This window comes from Gracilinanus agilis, chromosome 2 (genome assembly GCF_016433145.1).
Source record: "Gracilinanus agilis isolate LMUSP501 chromosome 2, AgileGrace, whole genome shotgun sequence".
NCBI classification, from domain to species: Eukaryota; Metazoa; Chordata; class Mammalia; order Didelphimorphia; family Didelphidae; genus Gracilinanus; species Gracilinanus agilis.
The window spans coordinates 480,647,863-480,667,050 of NC_058131.1; the positions used below are offsets into that span (position 1 = coordinate 480,647,863).

The 19,188-nt window shown below is 43.5% G+C and overlaps 1 protein-coding gene across 1 annotated transcript in view; it reads right to left on the reverse strand.

Moving 5' to 3' along the window:
* The window catches only part of LTBP2 (latent transforming growth factor beta binding protein 2), a 198,074-nt gene that overhangs the window by 118,598 nt on the left and 60,288 nt on the right, over positions 1–19,188 (reverse strand). The window lies entirely within an intron of this gene.

A 19,188-nucleotide genomic window follows, 5' to 3' on the forward strand; every position in this document is an offset into this window, starting at 1 on the left:
ATGGTGGCGATGGTCAAGGTAATGATATTATGAGGTACTCACAAAATTAATTGAGGGATATCTGAATCATCATCATCATCATTATTGTTTTTATTTTTTTTTTACTTGGATATGAACTTGATTGATATAAGGAATTCTCAATGAGAAATTCCCTTTACCAGTGCCTACTGGCACCTGCTTTATAAGTCTTTAGAAGGGAACCTGGGGCACTGAGAGATTAATTTGCCAACAGGAAGCTAGGTGGTATGGAGGATAGGATGCTGAGAAGACCAGAGTTCAAATCCTACCTCAGATGCTTACTAGCTTTGGGACCCTGGGCAAGTCACCTCACTTCTATCTGCTTTAGTTTCTTTGCCTATAAAATGGGGACAAGAATAGCATCTATCTCCCAGTATTGTTGTGAGGATTAAATAAATAATATTTATACCATGCTTAATATAGTACCTGGCATATAGGATGGCATTTAATAAATGCTCTTCTCCTTTCTTCCTTCCTTCCTTGCCCAGAGTCACACAGTCATTATACCTCAGAGGCAGGGCTTGAACTCATCTCCCTGACTCCAAGACCAGCTGCCTACTCCCTAAGCAACTTCCTCTCCAAATCAAATAAGCTCATTAATCATTCAATAATTATTGTCTTTACAGCTGTGAGATCTTAGACAATTTACTTCATTTCTCTTGACTCTGTCTTTCTTCATCTATACAACAAGGGGATTGTATTAGTAGATCACTCAGGTCCCTTTCAGCTCCAAATCTCCAAAAAACCTGTCCCAGGTCTCCAAGTCTGTACACAGAATGTACAGCTGGTCTAAACAGCTGGCTTCAGCCAGTCTAGGATTAGCAGCCAGGGGCTGCCAAGAACAGTTAGTTGCTCATTGCTCAGGGGAAGGAGCTCAGCATTGGAAACCAGATCTGAGACAGCAAAGCAATGGTCAATATACAAGAAGATTGGAAGGGGTAGAAGAAATGGGAGTCGGGGAGAATAGGCTGGATTAAAAACTCAGAGTAGACAGAATGGAAACAGAAACAATGCTGAGGATCAAAGTATATCAGTTGTTGTTCAGTTGTTTTTCAGTCCTGTCTGACTCTTTTTTAACCCTTACTTCCTATTTTAGTAATACCTTTGAGTCCGAAGGGCAAAGGCTAGCCAGACTTCCTAGGCTCACCTCACTGCCCTGTGTCGGACTCTTTGTGCCCTCATTTGGGGTCCTCACAACCAAGATATTGGAGTGGCTTGCCATTTCCTTTTATAGATCATTTTCCAGATGAGGAAACTGAGGCAAAGGGCATTAAAACATGTGCCCAGGGTCACACAGCTAATAAGTGTCTGAGGTCAGATCTGAACTCAGGAAGATAAGTTTCCCTGACTCCAGGACCAACCTTCTATCTACTATGCCACCTAGGTACCCCTATAATACAACCTACGTAATAATATTACTGACTTTTCTAAGTCAATATGCTGCCCACAGGGGTTAGTGGTCCCAGCTTATTGAAGTTTAACACCACTACAATATTCTATAAACACTTTGAAGACAGGAACCTTATCTCATATTCATAAACACGTTGACTGACTTTTTCAGGGGTGGGGAGACTTGTTCTCCTTATCTCCATCATTCTGGAAGAGGATTGGCCCCTCACAGGCCTAATCAAATAAGATGATATCTGTAAAGCACTTAGCACAGTACTTGACATATAGTAGGCACCTAAGAAATTATTTTTCCCTTCCTCATTTCCTCTCTTCCCAACCAGATTTCCCTCCTGGGCAAAATGGATACTATGACCTGATTTATTATTATTTTTTTTTCTTTTTAAACCCTTTCCCTAGGTCTTAGTAACAATTCTTTTTTTTTTCACTTTTTTATTATCATGTAAAACACACTTTCATATTGGCCACTGTTGTAAGAGCAAAGTCATACATAACTAAAACTCCAAAATAAAACCAAAGATACACTGATGTGAAATATGACTCCAACAGTTCTCTCTCTCTGGAGGTGGATAGTATCCCCTGTCATAAGTCTTTCAAGATTGTCCCAGATCACTGCATTGCTGAGAGTAGCCAAGTTTTCACAGATAACCGTAGTCCAATATTGCTGTTCTTGTGTCCAAAGTTTTCCCACTTCTGCTTATTTCATTCCGTATCAGTTCCTACAGATCTTTCCAGCTTTTTCTGAAATCATTCTGTTTAATGTGTCTTATAGCACATAGTATTCCATCACCAACATGTACTACAACTTGTTCAGCCATTCTTCAGCTGAGGAGCATCTCCTCAGTTTCCAATTCTTTGCTACCACAAAAAGAGCAGCTATAAATAGTTTTGTACAATTAGGTCCTTTCCCCTTTTTTTATTATCTCTTTGGGATTCAGATCCAGTAGTGGCATTACTGATCAAAAGTATGCACAGTTTTATAGTCCTTTGGGTGTAGTTCCTAATTGCCTTCCAGAATGATTGGATCAGTTCACAGCTCTACTCACAATGCATCAGTATCCCAATTTTGCCCCATCCCCTCTAACATTTACCATTTTCCTTTACTGCCATATTGGCCAATCTGGATAGGGGTGAGGTGGTACCTTAGCATTGTTTTAATTTGCATTTCTCTAATCAAGAGTGATTTGGAACATTTTTTATATGATTATTGATGGTTTTGATTTCTTCATCTGAAAATTGCTTGTTCATTTCCTTTGACCATTTGTCAATGGGGAATGGCTTATATTCTTATAAATTTGACTTAATTCTTTATAAAGCATCAATTCTAAGACAGAAGAGAAGCAAGGACCAGGCAATTGGGGTTAAGTGACTTGTCCAGGATCACAAAGCTAGAAGTATTCAAGGCCAGATTTGGATGACTTGATCTATTTCCATCCTGGGCTGGTTCACTCCTTTGGGAGTCTGGTGGCCACTAGAACACCAGGGTCTTGCCATATTAGTGCCAGACTTACTGGAAACACCAGATCAGTTTACCGATTGATTTTGTCGATGGCCAGCAACAATAAGAAGACCTAGGCTGAGGTCTGAGTTCTGTTACCAACAAGTATTGTGACCTTGAGGAAAATCTCATCTATAAAATATACTTAGGCTATCTCACAATACTGTTGCAAGGCAAATGCCATATAAATGTGAGATATTATTATTTCCTAGACCAAAGATTTTTAAACTCAATCAATGAAAGTTATGCTTCCCAAAAGCTTGGCCAAGAACCCAGGCCTCCTTTAATCTGTTCATGTGCCAGAGGCATATCCAGGAATTCTTGGGCACAGCTAGGTGGCTCAGGGCATAGAGTGCTGGGCTAGCAGTCAGGAAGACCTGAGTTGAAATCCAACCTCAGGCATTTACAAGCTGTATGATCCTGGGCAAATCACTTAAACTCAGTTTCCCCATCTGTGAAATGGGGGTGATAATAGCACCTACCTCCGAGAGTTATGAAGATCAAATGAGATAATATTGTAAAGTGCTTAGCATAGTGCCTGTAACAAAGTAAGTTCTATATAAATGTTAGCTAATACTATTATTTTACCTGGAACAATTTTAGGGAGCCTATGGCAGTTGCAGCGCAGAGGATGATCTAACCACTGGCACCATAATACCAGGAGAAGGGATAGCACATCCTTCAGTCAAGTCCAATATTTGCCCCCTCAAGGAGTGGGGGTGGAGGGAAGGCAAGTCCTGGGAGAGAGATGCTATGGCAAAGGGATCATGGGGGTAGGGGAACTGCACAACTATGAGGCAAGTTTTGGGTCTATAATCATCCTAGAGAAAAGGGGTGACCCTAGACTCCATGTAGATGTCTGGAAGCAAATCCTCACAGGTTCTGAGCTGGTTACAACACTAGCATCTCCGTTTGGTCCAGGGTCACATAGCAAGGAAATGTCTGAGACCAGATTTGAACTTCTTTCTATTGCTCTACCTAGCTGCCCCCTTTCCCCCCACCTACTCCAGCACAAATATGAAATTGTGCCAAACCAAATAATGATCAAGATTATCTAATGAGAAGGTATAGGAAATGACTTCTGACAAGTGAGGAATGGGGAAGGGAGATATTTTATGTTATTGTTCAGTTGTATCCAACTCTTTGTGACTGCATTTGGTGTTTTCTTGGCAAAGATACTGGAATGACTTGCCTTTCCTTTTCCAGTTCATTTTAGATGATCAAACTGAGGCAAACAGGGTTAAGTGACTTTCCCAGGGTCACACAGCTGGGAAGTATCTGAGGCCAGATTTGAACTCAGGAAGATGAGTGTTCCTAACTTTAAGACTGGTACCCTATTCCATCCAGCTGCCCGGAGCCTCTCCCCCAACTCTACCTACTCCAGCAAAAACTTGAAATTTGCACCAAACCAAATATTGACCAAGACCAATGAGAAACCTTAGCAAGTGACTTCCAATGAGTAAGGAGTTTGGGTAGGCATACTTGGGCCCCAGTTAAAGAGAAAAGCCTTCAGCTATTCAGGCACAGTTAAGTAGAAAAACAGTTCTAGCTGGCCTACCCAAACTTGACCACCATAGGATTTTGTGCCTGGCTTTACTTTAGTTTACTTTTCCCCCTAATCCCTTTAGTAATGTTCCCCCTCTTTCTGCACAGCCCAGCCTTCTCTCTGTTGGATTCAGGTTTTCTCAAGGCACAGGCTTAGGCTGGTGATAGAGAAAGTGAAGAGGGAAACCCTTTGGGTCCAGCTTGGGAATGAATTCATTGGTGATAAGCAGATGCCAACCTTCCATAGCTCACTTCTCTTCCTCTTCTCCGTCCCCCCCAAAGGCATTTCTTCACAGAATCCCCAACCAATAAGAATATCGCATGGTGGAGTTGGGCTTTCAAATGCTCCCTCTGAGCTAGGTGAGTCACTTAAACTCTCAGCATTCTAAGATGCAAAGGAGATGCTTATTTTTATCGGTAGAGGAAGTTTCCTCGTAAAATCACATCTGAATTATTATTTTTTTAAAAAACTATGCTCCAACTTGTGAGGTAGGTAATACAGGTATTGTTCTGCCCATTTCATTGATGAGAAAACAAACTTTAGAGGTTTACAGACTTGCCCATAGTTGCACAACTAGCAAATGCCAGAGTCTGGCTTTGGATTCAGATCTTTCTGGCTCCAAGTCCAGCCTCTCTCTGGGATGGGTTTTAAGGAAGTGTCCTGCAGCTTCAGGGGCACAGGGAAAGCTTGACAAACAATTGGTCAGAGATGGGAGCACAGCTGAGAGCCCAAATCTCCGACAGCTGTTCCCCATTACTGGGGCCGAGGCCAGCATCACCAGCTGCAGCAGGAATATGAACCTTTCTCATTGTTCTCCAGAGGGCGTCCATCAGGGGGAGGAGAGGAGAAGCAGGCTTGGGGTGAGATTCAGCGCAGGCCTCTCCGTGGTACTAGACCACAGGCTGATGAATAGACTGAACGAGTGCCCAGAGGGTGAATGGGAGGAGAAAAGGACAGGGTATTCCATCTACACTCCATTTGGCATCCTTGAACCTGACCCTTAACTTCAGTTCTTGGATTTGCTCAAGCTAAAAGTGAAAGGGATTTAAAAATTCATTATCTATTTAATTTTCTACCAAAGTCTTACTTTAAAGCCAGGGGCAGTGGGTAGAGTGCCAGGCCTAGAGTCAGGAAGACCTAAGTTGAAATCTGGCCATAGGAATGTGTAGAACTGTGTGACCCTGGGCAATTCATTTAATTGTTTGCCTCAATTCCCTCATCTGTAAAATAAGCTGGAAAAAAGAAATGGCAAATCACTCTGGAATCTTTACCAAGAAAATCCCAAATAAGGTCATGAAGAATCAGATACAATCCTGTATAATAATTTGTTATATAGTATTGGGGGGATGGATCCTGGGGAATAGGGATCCCCCCTAAGAAGATGTTATCAGAAAAGAGGATTTATTTCTCTGAACCAGAGTTTAAGGGACCAGAATGACAGTCTGGAGATTAAATGAATCTCCTGATGACTTAGAATAGTGATGGTGAACCTTTTAGAGACCAAGTGGCCAAAGTGTTACCTTCACACTGCATGTGAGACCCCTGCCTTACCCCAGAGAGGGGAGGGTGGAAGCACTCCCATTGGGCTGCTGGGCAGAGGAGTGGGTGATGGTGGAGAAGGAGAGGAAAGCAGCTTCCTCCAGCACACGTGCCATAGGTTTGCCAACACAGATGTAGAATATATTTGGCTGCAGATTTGCCAACCTGACCAAGAGGGCTAAAAAGAGAGAAGGGATGCTACAAATCCAGATATTACAATGGAAAAAGAATAGCAATAACCATAGCTTTGCCAAGAAAACCCCAAATGGGTCACGAATAGTTAAACATGACTGAGCTGACTGAATAAAGTGGTATGAAGGAGATTCTGGACTCTCGAAAGCAATTTATTGGTAGTGCACATGAACAGAAGGTTGGAGATAGAGTCAGGAAGACCAAGACACTAGCTATGTGACACTGGGCAATTTATATATGTTATGTAGATGAAGAAACCGAGGCTGAGAAATCAAGTGATTTGCCCAGTGTTACATAGCTAGATAGGGTAGTGGACAGAGCGCCAGGCTGGGGGTCAAGAAGACCTGGATTCAAATCTAACCTCAAGATACTTCCTAGCTATGTGACCTTGGGCAGGTCATATAATCCCCATTGCCTAGCCTTTATTGCTCTTCTGCCTTGGAACTGATACATTGTATTGGTTTTAAGAAGGTAACAGTTTAAAATTTTTAAAAAAGAAAAAAAAAGTTGACACCAGCTTCTGGGCAGCTAGATAGCACAGTGAATAGTGTCAGTCCTGGAATCAGGACGTGCTGGGTTCAAATCCAGCCTCAGACACTTTTTAGCTATGAGACCCTGGCCTTAACCCCAATTGCCTAGCCCTTGCCACTCTTCTGTCTTAGAATTAATAGTAAGATATAAAGTAAGTTTTTAAAAAATGATGTCACCAAGCTAAATAAAAGCTAGTGAGAACAGTAGACTGAGTTTAGAAACGAACTCATTTCCCCTCTCAAGAGCCATATTCTTCAACTGTGGACAAATAAATGTTCTTAAGATAGGATTTCTGACTTCTGTAAACTCATTAGTTCTGTATATTCTTTATAAACAAAGTTCTTTTTTGAAAAAAAAAAACAATCTCTGCAATGGGTGGACTAGGGGAAATATTTATGGCTATCCCTAAACCATGTAATTTGAAGGAACTAGAACCTTCCAGAGTCCAGGCTAAAAATGGTGGTTGATGTCAGTATCTTGGGACCTTTCAAACCAGTACACCCAAAAGAATGGGCGTACCCCAAAGTACGAGACTCAGAAAGCATTGTCAAGGACATGGCTGGTGCTGACCTTGGGATACTATCTCATCAATGCTCAGTTCTTGGTATGTTGTTGTTCAGTCATTTTCCGTTGTGTCAGACTCTTTGTGACCCCATCTTGAGGTTTTCTTGGAGATACTGAAATGGTTTGCCATTTCCTTCTCTGACTTATCTGACAAGTGAGGAAATGGAGGCAAGCAGGGTTAAGTGACTTGCCCAGGGTCCTACAGCTAGGAAATGTCTAAGGCCAGAGTTGAACTTAGGACCTCTCCTCTCTAGGCCTGGCTCTCAATCCACTGATCCACCTAGCTGCCCCCTAGTCTAGGTTTCTTAACTTTTTTGGGGTCACAGACTCATTTGGCAGTTGGGAAACCTATGGACCACTTCTCAAAATAATGATTTAAAATGCATATGTAACCAACTTTTCATACGGAGTGTTTCCTATGCTGTGTTCAGGTGTGATTCCAGATTGCAGGGAAGTGATTAGATTCCATTAGAAGGAATGATTTGCATTCCTTTGTGGGAGCAGATTTGGCAAGAGTTTTGGAGAGGAAAGACATCCTTCATTCCTACACATATGGCTCCAGACTCTCTTCAGGAAGAGACTCATGGAGAGATAGAAAATATTGGAAAAGGCAGACCTGAGGAGTTGGCACCTCGACATATCCTTGACGCTCAGCTTGCCTTCTTAGTGACTTCAGGGAATTTCCTCTTGGGTGAGGTCTGGGCTTCTCTCCTGGTTGAGCTGAGATATCTCATGCCTGTCTCCACCATTAACTTACTGCCTGACCTTGAACAAATGATTTCCTCTCCCTGGGGCATCAGCAAAACAAAGACCAAAAATGTCTTTCTTTCTAGTTTTGCCTATGTCTGGCCCTAGAATGAAGCAGGAGGCAAGTTGGGGCAGTGAAATGGATTTTGTTTTAGAGGCGCTGGGTTCAAAGAACCTCTGCTGATGCTGGAGAAGTCACTTAACTTTCTTGGGCCCCCATTTTCTGCACCTGTAAAATGAAAGGGTTGGACTGGATGATCTCTAAGGTCTTTCCCATTTCTAAAATTCCATGACTCTATGGCCCCCTGAGAGAAAACGGAAAGAAGTCTGGTGATTTACTCGAAATTCAAGGGACTGAACTCCAACACACACAATCTAATCTAGGGCCTTTCCTTTCCTTTCCTTTCCTTCCTTTCCTTTCCTCCATCATGAAAATTAGAGTTATTTCCATGACATAATGTATTTCTTCCCTTTTGAGACCTAATCCAGGCTCTATCCCAGAGAAATTGGCCCAAATCATCTTTGGGAAGAACATATCCAGCCATTTAGGGCCCCTTTGCTGGAAAAAATATATCCTTCCTGATTCTAATAAAGGGACATTCTGCTGAGGAGACAGAATAGAACAGTGGAAAAGCACAGATTCTGGAGTCAAGGGTGTTTTGTCATTACTGCTCAGTCATGTCCGATTCTTCAAGACCCCATGGACCATAGCACACCAGGCCCTTCTGTCCTCCACTATCTCTTAAAGTTTGTCCAAGTTCAAATTGGTTGCTTCTGTGACCCTAGCTATTCAATCTCATCTTCTGCCATTCCCTTCTCCTTTTGCCTTCAATCTTTCCCAGTAGTGGAGTCTTTTCCAGTGACTACTGTCTTCTCATTATGGGGCCAAAGTACTTAAGCTTCAGCTGTACTATTGGACCTTCCAGTGAATAGCTTGAATTAATAACTCCTTTAAGTATTGACTGATTTCATCTCCTTGCTGTTCAAAGGACTCTCAAAAGTCTTCTCTAGCACCTGCCCCAGGAGTCAGAGAACATGTATTTAAATCTCTGATGCTTACTTTAATTGTTTTTCAATTAATAAGCATTTACTTTTTCTCCCTCCCACATCTTTTCTCCGTACAAAAAAAAGACAAACACTCTGGTAAGAAATATTCACAGTCAAGCAAAGCTAATTTCCACATTGGCCAGATTAAAATGTTCATCTCATTCTCCATCTTGAATCTATTACCTCTCTGTCAGAAGCTGAGGTAGCATTCTTTATCACTGCATCTCTGGAATCATGATTGGCTATGGCATTGATCTAAGTTCTCCAGTTTTTCAGTTACTTATCTTTACAATGTTGTTATTATTGTATAAACTGTGTTCTTGGTTCCACTCACTTCAATCTGCATCACTTCACGACCTCCCATGTTTCTCTGATCTGATCTCTTTCATAATTTCTAACAGCATCATTATTTCATTACTTTTACATGATTTTTTGATTTGGATAACTTCATGATTATTTTTAGCTCATTTTTGGTTCCATTCTCTGATACTTAACTATCTTCATGACTGTGGGCAAGTTACTTAATCTCTTCTGCAAAACCAGAGGGGTGTGGGGGAAACTAGGTGGCTCAGGGGATTGAGAGCCAGGTCTAGAGAGGAGAGGTTGTGGGCTCAAATGTGGCCTCAGACACTTCCCAGCTGTGTGGCTCTGGGCAAGTCACTGGACCCCCATTGTTTAGCCTTTACCACTCTTCTGCCTTAGAATCAAGATGGAAGGTAAGGGTTTAAAAAAAAAACAACAAACCCAGAGGGATGGACCAATTCACCTCTCTAAGGTTCCTTCCATCTCTAGATCTATGATTATATCATCTTTCTTCCCTACCACCCCCCCCCCACACACACACCACACAAAATTGAGCAAATAAATAAAACAAAAGAAACAGAGAGATGCCACATTAGGTTTAGATACAGCCACTCCTTTGTGGCATAGTGGTTGCTTCACTTAAGACAGAATAGGAAACTGACTTGAGTGCACCAAAAAGACTTAGTTTAAACAGTAAAGAATAGTAAATTAAAGTAGGTCTCAGAAGTGTCTTCTCTAGAAGTCTTTTAAAGTTGGTCATGTAATGTTTAGCATTATTGCATATGTAAAATATATATTGGATTGCTTGTTGTCTCAGGGAGGGGAGAAGGGAGGAATGGAGGAGTGGGGAAAATTTGGTTCAAACTTTTTTAATTAACTTAAAATTTTATTATCATGTAAAGCACACTTTCTTATTAGCCATTGTTGTAAGAACACACTCATACAGTTCCCCAAAATAAAATCATAAATACACTAATGTGAAAGAGTACATCTGACCCGTGTTCTTTCTCTGGAGGTAGACAGCTTTCCCCATCATAAGTCTTTCAAAATTGTCTGAGATCACTACTTTGCTGAGAGTAATCAAGTTTTCACAGTTAATGATCATATAATATTTTTTTTTAAACCCTTGTACTTCGGTGTATTGTCTCATAGGTGGAAGATTGGTAAGGGTGGGCAATGGGGGTCAAGTGACTTGCCCAGGGTCACACAGCTGGGAAGTGGCTGAGGCCGGGTTTGAACCTAGGACCTCCTGTCTCTAGGCCTGACTCTCACTCCACTGAGCTACCCAGCTGCCCCTTAATGATCATATAATATTGCTTTTACTGTGTACAATGTTCTCCTGGTTCTGCTTATTTCGCTTTACATCAGTTCCCACAGATCTTTCCAGCTTTTTCTAAAATCATCTAGCTTAACATTTCTTATAACACAATAGTATTCCACTACCAACATGTAACACAATTTGTTCAGCCATTTCCCAGTTGATGGGCATCCTCTTGATTTCCAATACTTTGCCACCACAAAAAGAGATGCTACAGGGGCAGCTGGGTAGCTCAGTGGATTGAGAGCCAGGCCTAGAGACGGGAGGTCCTAGGTTCAAATCCGGCCTCAGACACTTCCCAGCTGTGTGACCCTGGGCAAGTCACTTGACCCCCATTGCCTACCCTTACCACTCTTCCACCTATAAGTCAATACACAGAAGTTAAGGGTATAAAATTTAAAAAAAAAAAAAAAGAGATGCTACAAATATTTTTGTACAAGCAGGTCCTTTCCCCTTTTTAATGATCTCTTTGGTGGATCTCTTTTACTGGACCCAGTAGTGACATTGCCAGATTAAAGGGTATACATATTGCACATAGTTCCAAATTGCCCTCCAGAATAGTTAGATCAGTTCACAACTCCACCAACAATGCATTGGTGTTCCTGGGTTCAAAATTAAGTTCAGACATTTCCTAGCTGTGTGACCTTGGGCAAGTTATTTAATTCCCATTGCTTAGCCTTTACCACCTTTCTGTCTTGGAATCAATACACAATATTGACTCTAAGACAGAAGGTAAGGTTTTAAGAAAAAAAAATGGTGGAGATGATGGTGTAGTCCATTTAAAGTCAGAAAGATGGGCTTCATCAGTGATGTCAATCTCAAGCAACCTACAGGCTCAGTGGTCTCAAACTTGACACCTCTGGTCTGGGTAAGCTAGCCAGATCCCATCAGAGCTGGAAGATTTTATGGTTTTTCAAGCCAATAGGGAAAGAAGTAATTCCCATCTTGGTGGAATGATACCTATATCAAGATAAAAGGAAAATGACCTGGGATCCAGAAAATAATAGACAAAATAACTATAAACAACATAAACAAACAAACAAAAAGAATAGAAAACTAAAATGGAACCCTGTGTTGTTATAATGACCAAACTTGGCCCAAAGGGAGAGAAGATGGGAAAATAAATTCCCACCCTCTCTGCTTTGCAGAGGTGGATGACTGTGGACATGGAATAGGGCTGATAGGTGGATTCGTTTTGTAGAACTAATTTTTTTTTCTGTTCTGTTTTTATTCTTTGTGACAAGGGATGATTTTCTGGATAAGGCAGGGAAGATATGCTCGTAAATGAAAATGTTGTCATAAGAAAAGAGTATCTCCATACCATTTCCTAGTCATTTCTTCACTGCGTCTTCCCCCATTTCCTGTACACTTTCATTCAATGTCTTCCTTCATTAGAATGTAAATTTCTTGGGGCACCTAGGTGGCTCAGTGGACTGAGAGACAGGCTTGAGATGGGAGGTCCTAGGTTCAAATCTGACCTCAAAACACTTCCTAGTCCTGCGATCCTAGGCGAGTCACTTCACCCTAACTGCCTCGCCCTTACCACTCTTCTGCCTACAGTATTGATTCTAAGAGCTTTGAAAGGTAAGGGTTAAAAAAAGAAGAAGGTAAATTCCTTGAGGGCAGGGTCTGTATTTGAATTCCAGTACTCAGCACAGTGCATAATAAGTTTCCTATATATAATTTATAATAAGAAATAAATTATTTAATATAGAATATATAAATTATTCTAATAGTCTATTTTTAATTTTTAAAATAAGAAAACAAGTAAATGGACTCACTGGCAATCTCACCATTAATGAATTGGCTGCCCAACAGGGGATGCCCACACTGCCATTGTCCATCCCTCATTGCTTGAGGTTCCCGGTAAAGGAGTCGGGAGCTGTTCTTTCTTTGCTACAATGAGCTTATCTCTTTCTGGGCAGCCTCCAGCCCGCTCTACGTTCCGTGTCCCCCAGACTCGCCTGCCAAGTGACTCAGTTCACTGCTGTGCAGCTGGCAAAGCCGAAGCCAGACACAGGGTGCTGGGAGGAAGCCCTCCCAGGTCCTGGGTTCTCTCACTTCTCTCGGTCTTGCCAGATGGGCTCTCACACCTGGGGCCCAGAGTGTGGGTCAGAATGGTTGCAGGAATCCTTGGCTGCCAAGTCCCCCCGGTCTGAGATATTGTTGTCAGCGGCTCAGACAGTCCTGCTTGGAGAGTAGGAAGCTGAGCACATGTCTAGACAGCCCTGGCCACCAGCCCTGAACTGCTGGCCTCCCGGGGCAGAGGAACAAGGGAGGGATCTTCCGTGCCCCTGGTGGGTGAGGCTCTCTAGCCCGGCAAGGACTCTTTCCAGAGCAGGGCTGCTCTGTGGGGGACTGGGAGCCTGAGGAAAATGCTGAGGTGACTCTGAGACCAAGGCAACCTCTGAGACATTTCTCTACCTATGCTGGGAAGTCATATTTCAGGCACTTTGACTTCCTGGTGCCCCCCAGGAGAAGTTGGAGGTTGCCTTATCCCTTTTTCCAAGAAATCAGGTTCCTAGATCTAGTGACCACAAGAGTCTAGTTTGACCCTCTCTTTTTACAGAAGTTAAGCAACTTTCCCAAGGTCACACAGCCAGGTTACATCAGAGGCTATGTGACCCTGAGCAAGTCCTTTAATCCTGCTTGCCTCAGTTTCCTCATCTGTCAAATGGGCTGGAGAAGGAAATGGCAAACCACCTCAGGTTCTTTACCCAAGAATACCTCACAAAGAGCCAGACACAACTGAAAACAACTGAACAGCAACAACAACCTCTGTGCTCTAGTGCTCTCATCTATCCTCATACCACTTCTGTTCTCACAACACACTGTTCTGCTTAGAAAAGGGATTCTTTCTTCTCTAAAGTCTCCTCTCTTCAGGAAATATCCAAATCTAGATTTGAACCCATGTGCCCATGTGGGCAGCAGCTAGGTAGCCCAGTGGATAGAGCACCAGGCTCTAGAGGCAGGAGATCATGGGTTCAAATCTGACCTCAGACATTTCCTGAAGAAAGGAGACTTTAGAGAAGATAGAGCCTCCAGAAATCATCTAGTCCAATCTTCTCATCATTTTGCAGCTGGGGAAACTGAAACCCAGAAAAGTTAAGTGACTTATCTATAGTCATAAGCAGAATCAGGATTTAAATCCAAAGTTCTCTGATCCCAAACCCAACCTACTTTCCCTTGCTCCATACCACTTTCAGGCTAGCGCTAGGACAAACCTGAAAAGAAGAACACTTCAGAACCTTCTGCCTCTCCTTTAGCATTTGCCTCCCACATTCTTCCCCAAACCCCCTTCATTTTGCCTCGGCCTCTCCTCCTGGGTAGAAGTGCAAAATGATAAACTCAGTTGGGTTACAGCAAAGGTGATTTGCCCTTGCAATTCTTACAGAAGTGAAAAACCAAGTCATTTTATTGATTCTGCTATGGTGACACAGCAAATGGAGGGCCAGGCCTGGAGCCAGGCAGGCTCATCTCCCAGAGTTCAAATCAGGCTTCAGATACTTAATAGCTGTGTGACCCTGAGCAAGTCACTGAACCCCTTTTGCCTCAGTTTTACCACCTGTCAAATGAGCTGGAAAGGAAATGGTAAACCACTCTAAAATCTTTGCCAAGAAAACTCCCAATGGAGCCACAGAGTCAGGCATGACCCTGGACAAGTCACTTAACCCCCATAACCAAACCCTTATTGTTCTTATGCCTTGGAACCAATATAGAGTATTGGTTCTAAGACAGAAAGTAAGGGTTTTAAAGCAAAAACAAAAACCATGGGGCAGTGGGGAGAAAAGGAGGCACATTTTCCTTCTCTTCCTTGAGAAGCTGCCAGAAGAAGAATGGCGCACAATAGATAGCAAGGGAGATGGAGAAAGAGAAATCTTGGTGCATTCTTGGAGGGAGAGAAAGGGATTCTGAGACAAGGCAAAGGAATTCTCAAAACAAACTCAGCCTATTTCACAATGATGCTAGAGGCTGGCCCTGGCCATGCCACTAGAGGACATCCCTCAGACCACTTTTGACACCCATGCTGTGAGCTGCCAATCCTTGTGTTAAGTAATTAGGAACTGAATATGTTACCCACTGCCCTGGGTATCTACTTTTAAAATGTTTTTATTGATATATTTTGTTTTCATCTTGCCTTCTTTTCCAAATAGATCCCCCTCCTGTCCTAAAAGAGAACAAACCCAAATAACGGGGAAAAAGAAAGAAGAAAAAAAAGCAGTTCTGTAAAACTAAGCAATGGTTCAATCAATTTTCAGAGTCCAGATTCCATACCTGTCATCCCCCACTTTAGCAAAGAAGATAGGGAAGCAATTTCTCATGTCTTTTCTTTGGGTTCAGGCTTGGCTGTCACAACTGTCCCATATTCCTTTTCTTAAAAACATTTACCCTCTATCCTAGTATCAATTCTAAGACAGAAGAATGGCAAGGGTGAAGCATTTGGGATTAAGTAATTTGCCCAGAGTCACACAGCTAGGAAGTATTTGAGACCAGATTTGAACCCAGGTCCTCCTGACTCTAGCCTGGCACTCTATCTACTGGACTACCTAGCTGCTGCCCACGTGGGCACCATGGGCTCTCACCCACCTTCACACCAGGGCTCTTCTGCTTATGAAAGGGACTCTTATCTTCTCTAAAGTCTTCCCTCTTTAGGAAATGTCTGAGGCCAAATTTGAACCCAGGTCCTCCCACCTCTAACCAGGCAGTCTATCCACTGGGCTACCTAGCTGTTGCCCACATGGGCACCAGGGCTCTCACCCACCCTCACACCAGGGCTCTTCTACTTGGGAAAAGGGTTCTATCTTCTCTAAAGGAAATGTCTGAGGTCAAATTTGAACCCAGATCCTCCCAACTCTAGGTCTGGAGCTACCTAGCTGCTGCCCTGCATGGGCACCAGGGCTCTCACCCAACCTCATACCAGGGCTCTTCTGTTTAGGAAAGGGGCTCTCTCTATCTTCTCTAAAGTCCTCCCTCTTTAGGAAATGTCTGGGTCAGATTTGAACCTAGGTCCTCCTGACTCTAGCCTGGCACTCTATACGCTGGGCTACTTAGCTGCTACCCATGTGGGTGCCAAGCCTCTCACCACCCTCACCCCAGGGCTCTAATGCTTAGGAAAGGGGCTCTATCTTCTCTAAAGTCCCCTCTCCTCAGACTAAGTCTTGGATTGCTCTGTGCCAAGCAAAGCCTCAGCCCCTCTCTACCTGCTCAGCCCTCATTCCAGGAAGTTTCTTCACATGGTACATTCCTCACTCTTAACTGCCAGGGTCAAAAAATTAATTCCATCCTGGCACTTTCTGATTAGCATCTCACCGCTGGCTGAGGGGACTCCTGAGCCAGGGGGGAGACCATTCCATCCCTTCTCCAATCCTTAGATCCCTTCCATTTCCTGAGTCGATGCTGGAACAAGGAAGGCTTAGCCATGCAGAGGAGCCCTCCACCAGGGTAGCCCAGCTCCGGTCAGTGTGCATCCTGCACTTCCTTTGAACCCAGCAGGGATTTAGGCCACTTTTGCTGCCTTGCCAGTTTAGACTGCTCTGGCCCAGCTTGATTGGGCAGAACTCAGAGGGGGGATTAACAATCATAATGCCTTACATCTATTCTCCAATTTGACCCTTAATGAGAGATTGTATGGTTTAAGGGATAGAGAGCTGACCTCAAAGTCAAAAAGATCTGAGTTCAAATCTGACCTCTGGCATGGATTGATTGTCAGTGATCCTGGGCAAAGCCAGGTAACTCTCTAAGACTTGAAATTGCTTTTTCACCTGGATAGAGAGTTTCCTCATTAGGAATTCCATATACCAATGAAATCACGTCAACTAAAAACCAAACCAAACCTGAAGCATGCGTGGCAAATGTTATTACACCCACTTTACAGATATGGAAGCTAAGGGCTAAAAAGTTGCTTGAGGGCACACTGTTAACAGTTGAATTAAGATTCAGACTGAAGCCTTAGGTCTCCAAGTCTAGTGCTCTACCCCCTGGCACACACTACCCTAGCCCCTTAGCAAAGCCTTCCCAGTGTCTCCGTGGCTGCTGCTCCCCACAAGCTCTTGGGTTTCCCCATTAGAACCTATCCTGCCCTGCCCTGCCCCACCAGGAATCTGCATGAGTCATTCTCTAACTCAGCTCCTCCACTGCCTGTCAGTCCTTCCACAGCCACACCCCAGGACTATGGACAGTCCTGAGCTCTGACCCGGCCCAGGAACTTCCAGGATGCTGCAAAAGAGCTCTTCTGGCTACAAGTTTTCTCTGATTTGGGAAGGGAGTGGGGCTCTAGAGAGAAAGCAAGATTCCTACAAATTGTAGCTCTCCTTGCAGATAAACAGAGATGAGTTTTAGAGAGGGAAAGAAAAAAAGAGATGAGTTTTGGGAAGCGAGGTGACCCAGTGGATGGAGAGACAGGCCTAGAGACAAGAGGTCCTGGGTCCAAATCTAGCCTCAGGCACTTCCTAGCTGTGTGACCCTGGGCAAGTCACTTACCCTACTTACCCTTTTCTGTCTGAGAAATGACACAACAGGACAAAAGGTAAAGGTTTAAAAAAAATAAAGGAAAAGGAAAAGAGATGAATGTTTGTGTGTTCCTAGGGAGAGGCACTGGGTCTAAGAGGAAAGGTTTTCAGGGCAAACAAAGCTGCCTGCCCAGGGTCCCTACACTCTGAGCAATACTAAAATCTGGACTATTTCTCAGCCCTGCTGTAGCTGGAGGCTCCTCTGGAGACTATTTCAGTTTCATTACTGTCACCCAGGTCCAGCTGCCCTCATTTCCTCCTTTGACCATGTATATTCTGAGTCTTTTTCTCTCCCTTTTCCTCATTCACTAACTTCTGAGTTCCTTCTCCACTGCCAAAGGTTCCCACCTTCTTGCAGACACACAATTTGTATTAGCTTCATTCGGGAGATAGGACCCTGTGGGATGAGAACCTGGGAACCAGTTGCCACACTATAGCACCAGGGGACTAGGTGATGGGCAAGGAGAGGACAGAGATGGGAGTTTCCCTCATTTCTCAGATCTCTTCAAGAGAAATGGCCTCCACTCATCTCTCTTCCTCCTTACAGGGGACTTTTTTCTTCAAGACTTTTAGAGATATAAACTAGCAAGCTCAGGCCACTCCTCCCAAGGAAGTATAGGGAGGGCAAGATCAGTCATCTTCATTTCATTTGTAGAGGGACAGCAGATCCCCTAGTAGGGCAGGGAAAGTGTCTTGTACTTTTATGGGCTCTCAAAGTACCTATGTTGTGCTGGGCACACAGTTGGCAATCAAAGAATGCAACAAATACACAAATAGTTGTTAGTTCTGGCTGACAGGGGGTCAGACCTGAGACAAATGAGACAGAGAGTGAAGTAATACAGCAAAGTTTTATTTAAAGGAAAAGGGGGGCAAAGGGGGACAGGAGGCCGATGGCAGTAGAAGTGGCAGTGGAGTTGAGAGTGGGGGGGAGATCAGTGCCGGCAAAGATGGCTGTCGAGTAGAGATAGGTTTAGTCTCTTTTAGGATGGTTGTCTGGGATGACGTCATCTGTGTTGCCTCTATTGGTTCAGGTTTATAGAGGATGGCAGCATGGAATCCCTGCAAAATACAGGGTCAGCCTCACCCAGAATTCCAGGGGCCCCCCCTGGAGAACTTTGGGTGAGGGGACAGATGAGAGGGGTTCACCTGGAATTCTGGGTGAGGCTGACCCTGTATTTTGCAGGGATTCCATGCTGCCATCCTTTACATAACAGGTTGGACTACTTGGGTCCAGTTCATTGGATGGCCCTGAGAGGGTTGGTTTGGGGGTGGGAGGGAGCTTTTGTCTCAGGCTTGTGCCCAGTGATGCAGTACAGGCTGAGGGACAAGGTTTTGGTGTTCTGCCAGGTATTACTATTGTGGCAGTTTCTGTCTCAGGCTTGAGCAGGTGCTGGGGAAAGGGGGGCTTTGGTCCCATGATCTATCTACTAGTCAAGCAAATATCAATATTTAATGAATTCCAATAACCATAGAAAGTAAGAGCTACAAAGGATAGAGCTCTGTGGGACAGGGAAAGAGAGATATTGTACTTGAACCCAGGAAGACTTAGATGTATTAGCTATAAGCAAGTCAGTCTCTCTGAGCCTCAGTTTCCTGAGGTCACATATATATAAAGTATTTTCGAAATTTGACTGTTGTTATTCTCTAGTCCAGGGGTTCTTAACCTAGAGTTTATGAAACTGGTTTCTTTAAAGTTCCGATAAATGTATTTCAGTAGAATAGGTTTCCTTTGTAATTCTATATATTTTATTTTATGCTCTTAAAACACTACTCTGAGAAGGAGTTCATGGAGTTCACCAGCCTGCCAATGGAGTGTCATTTCTGTCTAGTGTCCAGTTCTTCTTGTCCCTATTTAAGGTTTTCTTTCTTTTTTTTAAACCTCTACCTTCCGTCTTGGAGTCAATACTGCGTATTGGCTCCAAGGCAGAAGAGTGGTAAGGGCTAGGCAATGGGGGTTAAGTGACTTGCC